General features: G+C 48.4%; 1 protein-coding gene across 1 annotated transcript in view; it reads right to left on the minus strand.

Moving 5' to 3' along the window:
- LOC149359615 (uncharacterized) overlaps positions 1-8,803 on the minus strand; it is a 140,281-nt gene that overhangs the window by 113,968 nt on the left and 17,510 nt on the right. The window lies entirely within an intron of this gene.

Consider the following 8,803-nt stretch of genomic DNA (forward strand, 5'->3'; position numbering starts at 1 on the left):
GTCTTCCAGTTAAAGAAAAAATAATAAAGCTAATCAGCTTTGAATTTTCATTTCATGCTGAATTCGGGAGTGTTTCATACCTTCGCAGTTTTAATGCAGTGGGCAAGAACACAAATGATTGGCACTAGTGGAACTGGAGGGCTGAGAAAATTGGATGCTTAAGAAAGCGGCGCGCAAACCAAGATCGAACTAGTCGTGGACAAGCGCCTGTCCACGTGTCGTATCTCCTCTCTTCTTCGTTTAAGGGCTAGCTTTTCTTGTCAAATATAAATAACCGACTTGCTCAAATCCATTCTTCTCGCCTGGGGGCAGCTCATCATGTTCAAGCAGCATGAACTTGCGCAATGAATGGGCGCAGTGCATGAGGGCACAGTGAATATGTGCTCTCATAAAGATAATTCTCTCACTTACAAAGACGAGAATGCGAAACACGCCGCTCATAACGTGTGAGTTACCCTGGGGCCGCAAGTTGATATATGTTTTATTATGTATAGTAAGAGTGAGGTGCGGGTGGTTTGGTTTCCGGCAAGGGGGTCACTGCGCAGTGTGCAGCTGTCGCTGTCAGGCTCATCACCACGGCCTTGCGAGTACGTAACCCTACCCAGCCGAGGTGAAGGCACCAACGAAAAGGAGAACCTTTCCGTGGGCTTCAGTCGGCTGTGCCGCAGGACGCGGAAGGCACATAAAAACCATTTATTCCCGGGACGCATCCTGTACCTGTAAGACGATACGCGGAGCGCCCACTCGGAGAAGCTATGCTCGTGATGCGGCAGCGTCAGTTCGCCGCGCTGGAGCATCTTGCCAACAGGTTTTTATACATGTACAGGGTCTGCTCAAATGTGCCGTGGGCTTTTTTTTCATTTGCTGAAGCGGCATCCTTGTCGTCTAAAAACTCACATGTCGTTAGAGAACGTGAAAACAGAAATGGCAGGTCTTAGTCCAATGTCTAACAAATTAAGTAAGAAGGCGAGGGCACGTTTTTTGACCGCATGCCACGATTTTGATGACTGCCGAGTTTTGAAATGAGGCTTCCATAAAAATATTCCTTGTATTACTGCATATCCCAACACTCACAAACTTTTCTCGAAACATCGTGACAAGTACATGCGAGCAGCGTGCATGGCATCCATTTATGGCTTTAATGGAGAATGGGAATACCGCTCCGCACGAAGCTGCCTGGAAAAGCTACAGTCTAAAAATCGGAATTCTCTGCAAGCACGAGGCTAACGTGCGCACAAAGTTAACACAGAAAGGCGGGTTAGTTGATGACTCGAATTGGAATGCATAGTTTAACCGCCTTGCTCTGTCCCTTCATTACAAACATTAATATGCCTACGCGGGAGCAAAATGCAGTAAGTTGTCGTCTTGCGCACACCCTTTCATAATAGAGAGTGTGCAAGAGAACACCTTGCTCCCTTTTTACTTCTTTTTGTTTAGAATTCTCTGTCTTGCTCGCTATTGGTTTGCGTGGTTAAAATATGAATAAAAAAATCAAGGTGAGTGTTCTGTCTGCATTCACAAGCTCCCTCCTGAAATATATAAAAGGACACTGCTCAGAGATTTTCTCCGATTCTGCTTCCTTGCAAGAACATCTTATTTCATCGTTAACTTGCGTAACTTCGCCATCAGATTACTGGTGAGTGAACAGTTTTTATTGGCGCTTAACAGTGCTGCTTCTCGCCACTGCACTTGGCGTGCCAGGCCGCCACAACCGCCAGAGTACGAGACTCCTCCTCCTCATCGCTAGCTGCAAACCTGACACCAAGAATAAAGTTGGTGCCACGTCAGCTTGCCCACTGGTGTCTGTCATTTGGCCCCGCTTTGATCCTTCCTACTTAGAAAACGAAACTTTGCGGAGTCACTGACCCGTATACTACAAAGTCCCTTCAGCAAGCAGATAACATCGTGTCCGGCTGGCACCGGGAACCATACATAAGGTTCAGACACGTTCAGGTTACGACGTCGATATAGAGACAACCGGGCCACCGTAGAGTTTCTTTCCACCATCCGGGTGGACTTCTTCGGCACCCCCCAATGCCGTAAAACGCTTCATTGCGTCTGCCTTCCAGAGCACACCTTTATTTTTGCCGCGATGCCGAGAAGCAGGACCACTGACAATAAACCCCGTCAGGTAAATTAGGTGCTTAGGGATCGGTTGCGCTGCCTATGCCGTTTTATTTTTCTCTTCGGTCACGCGCATTTGTAGCTCCCGTGCCTTCGAAAGGTCGCTCAGCTCCTGATCTACGCGTCCTGCATAGCAATAGCGAATTAGCAATTCGGATCAGAGAGACGGCGCACTGCATATGCGAGAAAGCTTCCTGCTTTTCGTGTCCATCATGTCCAACATTCTAGGACAAAAATTTTGACTATGGGAACACGGTAAGGTACCGGTGCAGAAATATTGATTGTAATAGGCCATTCTTGCGATATGTAGCAAAATTTTTCTTGTATAGTGCTTCCATCGCTCGCTTCGGGCAGTTAAGACTGCCATAGAAAACTATGGGGGGAACGCTTATGACGATAACAAAAACGTTATAATTGCAAAAAAATGAAACGTTGCCGACGGGTGGTGTGCAGATATATTGATTGTTATACTGAAATATTCGAATATATGAAAAAAATGCTCCGATATACTCCTTCCCGTCCAAAATGGTTTTGACCAGAATTTTTGGGTGTTTTTCTCCGCGTGTCTGCAGAAACGGGGAAGTAGAGCATCTTCTTCCACAGGAGCAACGGACCTAGAAGAACTAAAGTACTCTCTCCGTCAGTAGGGATATCCGCCAGTGGTATTTCCGGGTGCAAAAGATGATAACCGGAGTTACTGTCCTTCCGTGTGAATGACGCTGGCGTGAGTCTGGTGTTTAGTTGAATACCGTGCTTCACTTTTGCGCTGCTGCTTTGCTTACCGGAAAAGACCGCCTTCGTAGTAATCTCACCGGCCGGCTGGTAATAGAACACAGTGCGCCAACTCACAGATATGGCATAAGCAAGAGTAGCGCTAGAAGCAAACATATTCAAACTTTGGTAGCAGATGGCAGGCAGCCAGCTTCGTCTACAGGCGCCAAGGCTTGAATGTACTTGCAGATATGGCGCATAAAAAAGAAAATCTGCTACTAGATCACTGACTGTAGCGAAACACCGCTGTAATCGCCTTGCTTTGGTTTGTCTGGGACGAAAGCAAAACTTCAGCAACATTTCGCTAGTCTGACAGCAACTAATTTTTTTCATTTGAAAGCAGTTTTATATTTGCGTTATAACTACATATATTTTTCCCGCATAAAGCCATGAAAAAGTGCTACCACGTTCTTGGAAGGATATGGGGAGGCATCCTTACTGCTGTACATGGGCGTAGTTAGGGTAAAAATGACGATCCTTTTACCATTCACAAGAAGCGCATCATCCGACGCATGGCAGCGCTCGTTTTATCAGTGCAGAGTGGCAGTAAAACTGTATTCTGTAATAAACGATTTGAAAACTCAATGTGCATTTCTTGCGTCCCAGACGCACACGCATGGCGTACGAAATGCCTTACGAGGGTGCTGTTGCAGGCTAACTGGTATAACATGACAAAAAGGGAAGCAACGCAAACACAGGACAAATTAAGAGAAACAACACAGGCGTGGCTAGCAAGCGTGTTAGCTTAGCTATTTAACCAACGTACTTAATAATCGCGAAGGCTTCTGGTTTGCCAGACATTTCAGGCTTCTTGCCAGACTTCTGGTTTGCCGGACTTTTTGGAGTGTTTATTTCAGAATAGAGTTCTCGGTGTTTGTCGGCGAGTAATATTTTCTACGGATGAATATACCTTTTTTTAATGATATTATTGCGTACGCCAGCCGTCTCCTTTCTGTGTCAGAGCGCAACTATTCTATCACCGAGCGGGAATGCCTCGCCCTGGTTTGGGCTATTGCAAAATTCCGCCCTTACTTGTTTGGGCACCCTTTCTCAGTTATCACGGATCACCACGCCTTATGCTGGCTTTCTTCGCTCAAAGACCCTACAGGCCGGCTGGGGCGCTGGGCTCTTCGCCTTCAAGAGTACACATTTTGTGTCGTCCACAAGTCCGGCCGCTTGCACCAGGACGCGGATTGCTTGTCCCGTTACCCTGTCGATGCGCCTACCTCCAACGAATGCGAGGCTGACGCCTGCGTCTTATCCATCTCAGCCTTCCGCAACATTGCGCAAGAACAGCGCTTGGATTCTTCTCTATGTTCCCTCATCGACCGCCTCACTGCCAACCGCTGTGATGCGTCCCTTGCCCCGTTTGTGCTCCATGAGAACGTCCTCTACCGGCGCAATATGCGGCCTGACGGCGCTGACCTCTTGCTCGTGGTCCCGCAACACCTGCGCCGCAGCGTCCTTGAGCAGCTTCATGACGTTCCCACGGCCGGTCATCTTGGAGTCTCCCGCACCTACGACAGCGTGCGCCGCCGCTTCTTTTGGCCCGGTCTATACCGTTCTGTCCGCCGTTATGTGGCCGCTTGCGAGCTGTGCCAACGACGGAAGACGCCCTCGGTTCTCCCTCCCGGACACCTTCAGCCGATTCCCATCCCCGAAGACCCGTTTTCCCGTGTCGGTCTCGACCTGCTCGGCCCTTTTCCGGTGTCTGCTATGGGAAACAAATGGATCGCGGTCGCGACGGACTACTCCACGCGCTACGCTATTACCCGAGCGATCCCAACCAGCTGCGCAACTGATGTCGCTGACTTTCTCCTGCACGACGTCATACTCCACCACGGTGCTCCCCGTCACCTACTCACCGATCGCGGCCGCTGCTTTCTTTCCAAAGTGGTCGCCGAACTGCTCCGCTTCTGCTCCGTCCGTCATCAATTCGCCACGGCCTACCATCCGCAGACGAACGGGCTCACTGAACGTCTGAACCGTACCCTCACCAACATGATTTCCATGTACGTCTCCGACCATCACCGCGACTGGGATATTAGCCTCCCATTTGTTACATTCGCCTACAATTCTACGCGTCACGATACAGCCGGTTTCTCCCCTTTTTATCTTCTCTTTGGCCGCGATCCTTTGCTGCCCTTCGACAGTGTGCTGCCCGCCACCGCCTCCACGAGTCCTTACGCTCGGGACGCCATCGCTCGCGCCGACGCTGCCCGTCTTGTCGCCCGCCAGCGGCTGTCAGCCTCCCAAGTCAATCAGAAACGACGTCATGACTGTCGCCGTCGTGAAGTCACCTACTCTCCTGGCTCTCTTGTTTTACTCTGGGTCCCTTCCCGCCGTGTGGGCCTTTGTGAAAAACTGCTTCCCCGATATACAGGCCCTTATCGGGTCGTACGTCCGGTGACCGCGGTGACGTACGAGATCACCCCGCTACATCCGCCATCCTCGGCCGCTGCTCCCCGCACCGACATCGTCCATGTGTCCCGCCTCAAACCTTACAACTCGCCGTCTAGCTGGCCTGTGTAGTGCGCACCGGGACGGTGCTTTTGCCGCGAGGGGGGTCATGCTACGGACGCTGGGAGGACGACGCCACGTATCAATATATTGTAGTGTCCATGATGACGGGGGTGATGATTATGATGAATTTTCATGGCTCAAGGCCACCTTTTGATAAACAGCGCCATGGCACAAGGTATTTCTCGTGTACACAATGTGGCGTCAAAGAACCATTTTCCAAGCATTTCACCCCAGATACGACGAGTACCAGACCGGGGGAGAGCTTTTATCCGTTATTACAAAACATAAAACTGAGCAGGGTACAAGACACAGGACAGAAGTACACAGGACGCGTTCACAGGAGAAGGCATAACGTAGTCTGCTTATTGACGGCGGGCTTTCAACTTCCGCTCACCCGTCGGGGCAGGCAGAACGCAAAATTTTTTGTGACTGTTTGGCTACGTACGTTTTGTGTCAGTGTCATTAAATGCGGTGGAGAAGCCTACTTGACTAAGTAACTGACCTGGGCGGGTGATTAGAGTGAAATGCGGTACTCTCGCAGTCTACGTTTGCCGAAGAGATAGATCCTTCCGGTCTTCAGAGGCTGTAACGTGGCGAAGGAATACTTAAAAACGCATGAGGACGCTGCCTGAGCCAACGGTACCACGATTCCTACTCAAAAGATGTCATGGAGCTAGGTTTTATGGTGAAAACCGAACTACTAAAATTGAATTTGGTCAACATTTATCTTTTCATTTTCAGTTTAAACTAAGGAGACCAACACCTACGCATTGTAGCATTCTTCAGGAAACGCACTTAAGATAAAAGTGACTTCCATTTAATACAGTGTGTTTCACATGTACTAAAGCAACCAGGTTATTGCTGCCATGATGCAACAGTACGTGAGCTCACTAGCCGGACGAGTTGCGACGGTGATATGCATTTAGGCTAAGCTAGCGCCCTGTAGTACATACCAACAGGACATATAGGTGCGCGCCAAGCGGTGAATTTCGGTTCTGGGGCGCTGAAAGCAATTCACAGAAATATGAAATATGTTTTTTAGAGTAAAGGATTATAAACTGGCAGTCAGACAGGGGTTCGTTAACTCAAGCTGGCCTTCACCCGCACGGCTCGAAAGTAGCACATCTTTCTGAAGAATGTTTTGACAGAAGTGCGCAGTTTTCTTTGCAGCCACAGATCTGCCTTCTGGCGGATATTCACTGCGTGCATTCTCGCGTTAGACGATCTGACTAGTCAGCTTCATCGCGTGCTGCCGTTCGACTCGTACATAATCTTCGAAACACCGAAACGTCGTCGCGAGAAGTCACGACGACGTGAGCAACGCCATCTGTGCGAAGAACGAGCTTGTCTCCGATCGCAGGGGGTGGTGTGACGACCAACCAGCACGCCAAAGCGCGCAAGCGAGATGCTACAACAGGGGCTCTGCTAGGAAATTAGGGATCGAAACCGGCAGACGCGGCAGCATTTATAGCCGACCAAAAGTAAAGAGCCGAATCTTATCGCGTTATGGCGCTTCGCGTCTCTAATTTTATTATTGCCGCTATATTCGAATGCCCGGTGTGTAGCCGGGGCCTTTAGCATGCGCTCTGCTATCCTTTTGCAATCGGCAATAAATACTGAACGAATTGCCTCTTAAAGCTGGGATCGGAACTCTGCGTGACTGCTTCTGCCTGTAGCCGTAGCATCGCACCCATCCCAATTTGTCACTGAGAAAGTGTTCGTAATAGGGAACAAACAGTGCGGCGCCGAAGTGCGGCTCTTAATCTTCGTTTTTTTTTTTTTTAGTGTTTGTAAGAAAAGATTCAGCGCTTCCGGTTAAGACTTTGGAGTTTTCAGCCCCAATTATCTTTTTCTTTTGTCTTCTCTGCTGCAGTACGGCGACACGCCTCTGCACACGGCCTCGCGCTACGGTCACGCCGGGGTGCTCCGGATACTCATCAGCGCGTTCTGCAACGCCAGCGAAGTGAACAAGGTGATACAGCGCCGCTCTTACTCTCACTCTTCGCTGCGCGCCATTTTCTCAGTGATTTCACGCAGAAACAAAGTCACTTATAAACTTCCTTCCACGGAGGTTCACATCCTTCATCTTCAGCCGCCACTTTTTTCCAACAGCGGGACAACTCGTGCTTGCATGAACTTCTGTATCGTTGTTGCGGCTTCGAGCTAATTCGCAGACGACAGCTTGAGTCAGCTGCATGTATGTCTGCTCTACTGTAATAATTATAACATTTAGATTCACCTGAAAAGGAAGGCTCACATGTCATAAGCTCGTAGAGTATACAAGCGATGGTAGCCTGCATGATCAGGCAATGAAAAATGATAGTTTTGTTAGGAAAGAAGGCAGTTGCCTTTAGACATGAAGTCTATCGAAGGCGATCTGATGTGGCAATGCTCACAGTGAAGAAAAACGCCGATACTACCCGATGAATTCATTATTGCGCTGTTCTAGCATTTGCACTCTTTATAAAATTTCAGCGGCTTGTGCTATTTGCATAGGCTAGATTTTGTCGATTATCATTTCCGTGGTGTATATGAAAAGTGTGGACTCTTTCTTATGATTTTTTTTTTTCAGAACTGAGACAGCGCCCTTCACATAACAGCAGCCATGGGACAGCATAAATTTAAGCCGGCTGTGGCCCGACCATTATGAACAGTGCATGCTTGATGAACAGTTCCTCTTTACAGCTCGGATGGCGGTGTCTTCAGGGAACCAAAATATACACAGCAGCCTTCCTCTATGCCTAGTGGGACACAGCCCGTTTCTGAGAGTATTTCAGAATATTGGTCACTAATATTTATTGCAGGCGACAGTATAGTTTTGGTCAGCAGGCATCGAGTTCAATCCATTCTCAGTGGACATGAAAGGTGCCTTCATGACAGGGACACCAAATGCGATAATTACTTCAGTGAGCAAAGTTAGCAGTGGCGTTTTATTGAATTTATGAAACAGCCAGTGTCTCAAGAGGCAGTGAAGTGCATGGGAAGCAGAATGTTGCTGTCTTTGTTACTCTTGCTTGGATGACATTCCCGGAGGAGCACCAACTACTTGGTATGGCAAAATTTGAACTTGACACCTTCATGTTGACCTACTAGGTGGGTTACTTTGAACACTCCTGACCAGAAGGACTGTCGCTATGCTAATGAATGCCTCTGTCAGAAAAGAAGCGCCATGCCAGAAAATGACAACAAGAATGGTTACCGAAGGTGATAATTCCAGAATACTGCCCAGGAAAAAAAAACTTCGCAATGGAAAAGAGTGATACAGTAAAAAAAAAAGAAGAGAGAAACGCAAGGACATTCTTACGTATTTATTCCAGAAAAAAAATCCTGTACAAATGTACAAACACTGTACATTAGCATATGAATAATATCAAAGGTTTTATTG

This window comes from Amblyomma mixtum, chromosome 2, assembly GCF_055824585.1.
Source record: "Amblyomma mixtum isolate Tamu chromosome 2, ASM5582458v1, whole genome shotgun sequence".
Taxonomy (NCBI): Eukaryota; Metazoa; Arthropoda; class Arachnida; order Ixodida; family Ixodidae; genus Amblyomma; species Amblyomma mixtum.